Source organism: Chrysochloris asiatica, unplaced genomic scaffold (assembly GCF_000296735.1).
Source record: "Chrysochloris asiatica unplaced genomic scaffold, ChrAsi1.0 scaffold00006, whole genome shotgun sequence".
In the NCBI taxonomy this organism is placed as follows: domain Eukaryota; kingdom Metazoa; phylum Chordata; class Mammalia; order Afrosoricida; family Chrysochloridae; genus Chrysochloris; species Chrysochloris asiatica.
In genome coordinates this window covers 37,333,871-37,336,349 of record NW_006408524.1, presented here as the reverse complement: position 1 = coordinate 37,336,349, position 2,479 = coordinate 37,333,871, and positions in this window count along the sequence as shown.

The following is a 2,479-nucleotide window of genomic DNA, read 5'->3' as shown; positions in this document are numbered from 1 at the left end:
ATCTTGGCCTCTAAGGAGCATTCTGGATGCACTTCTTCCAAAACAGATCTATTGGTTCTTTTGGCAGCCCGTGGAACTTTTAGTATTTGCCTCCAACACCGTAGTTCAAAGGCATCCATTCTTCTAAGGTCTTCCTTATTCACTGTCCAGCTTTCGCATGCATATGAGGTTATTGATAATACCATGGCTTGGGTCAGGCGCACCTTAGTCTTCAAGCTGACATCTTTGCTCTTCAACACTTTAAAAAGTTCCTGTGCAGCAGATTTGCCTAATGCAATACGTCATCTGATTTCTTGACTGCTGCTTACATGAGTGTTGATAGTTGATCCAAGAAGAATGAAGTCTTTCACAACTTCAATCTTTTCTCCATTGATAAGAATGTTGTTCATTGGTCCAGTGGTGAGGATTTTTGTTTTCTTGACATTGAGATGTAATCCATACCAAAGGCTGTGCTCTTGGATCTTCATCAGTAAATGTTTTAAGTCCTCTTCACTTTCAGCAAGCAAGGTTGTATCATCTGCATATTGCAGGTTGTTAATGAGTCTTTCTCCAATCCTGATGCCATGTTTTTCTTCATATAACCCAGCTTCTCAGATTATTTGCTCAGCATACAGGTTGAATAAGTATGGTGAAAGAATACAACCTTGTCGCACACCTTTCCCAATTTTAAAACATTCAGTGTTCCCATGTTCTGTTCGAACAACTGCTTCTTGGTCCAGGTACAGATTCCTCATGAGTACAATTAAGTGTTCTGGAATACTCAGACTTCTCAATGTTGTTCATAGCTTGTCATGATCCACACAATCGAAAGCCTTTGCATAGTCAATAAAGCACAGGTAAACATCTTTCTGATATTCTTTGCTTTCAGCCAAGATCCGTCAGACATTAGCAATGATAGCTCTTGTTCCACGGCCTCTTCTGAATCCGGCTCGAACCTCTGGAAGTTCTTTGTCAATGTATGATTGTAACCATTTCTGTATTACCGTTAGCAAAACTTTACTCGCTTGAGGTATCAAAGAGATTGTCCAATGATTTCTGCATTCCATTGGGTCACCTCTCTTTGGAATGGGCACAAATATGGATCTCTTCCAATCAGTCGACCAGATAGTTGTCTTCCATAAATAAATCTTTACAGCCAGGATTACTCCCACCCCCTCAATACACAGGGTTGGCAGGGATGGGCAACTTAGACATCGGCTACCCAAAATAGGGGAGCCTATAAAGGCAAGAAGTGACTGGCTTACAAGTTTTCAAGAGGAAGCCTAGTTCCAGATTGAGCGGGGAAGGTAGAATCTCTACTGAATAGTTTCCAATCTGTTGGGACAAGGCTAATGAAAGGCGATGGGGATAACACTCTTGTGGTACAATAGTGAATAATTGCTATCAGGACGACTATGAGGAAATGTAAAGGTAGATGTTTTGTAACAAAAGGAGGGGAGTGATTGATTTTGCAGTCCAGGAGTGGAGTTCTCTGGGACCATCAAGTGAAAAAAGCGGAGTATGGCACCCTACCCAGAGAAGCAGTGACGCCAGAAATGGAGGCAGAGATGATAATGTGGACAGATGGAGTGGCTGGGGACACTGGGTTCAGGGAGGGAGCAAGCAACTCTTTGGTTGTTTGATGATGCATGAAGGGGATTGTAAGCATTGCAGTGAAACAAAATACTATAGGATGAATGTAAAACTGATGTTGTCCCATGTAGACCCACATAATTCACAATAATTTTTTTTTAATGATAAAACCTATCTTTAATTGTATATGCTGTGTTCCTCCCTCATATTTTAATGAGACTTACTGTTTATTGAAAAGTAGACACTTTGCATTTTACATTTTTTTCCATTTAGTCTTATAAAAGTCCTATGAAATAGGTACTTTAATAAATTGTAAAGTGTATAATTCAGTCATTTCTAGCATATTTGCAAGGTTATGTAACAATCACCACTAATGAATTCCAGAACATTTTCATCATCCCAACATGAAACTCCATACACATTATCAATCACTCACATTTTTCCTCCCCCAGCCTTTGACAACATCTAATCTATTCAACATGTAATCTACTTTTGTCTCTCTTTTCCTATTTTGAACCTTTCATATAGATGATATAATGTACTATATGGTCTTTTTTTTTTCATTTAACATAATGCTTTTGAGGTTCATCCATCTTGTAGCATGTATCAGTACTTTACTCTTTTCATGCATATGCCAAATTTTGTTTACTCATTTATCAGTTGATGGATTACTGGGTACTTTCCATCTTTTAGCTACTATGAATAATGCTTCTGTAAACATGCACGTCCAAGTTTTTGTCAGTCATAGAACTGTTAGGTCCTAAGGAGTCCTGGTGTGACACTGTAGGATAAGGCACTCAACCAAAAGCTCGATTTAAACCATAAGGTTGGCGGCTCAAACTTAACAGTTGCTCCTGGGAGACCATGATTGGAACTGACTGGATGGTACTTAACAACAACAACAACA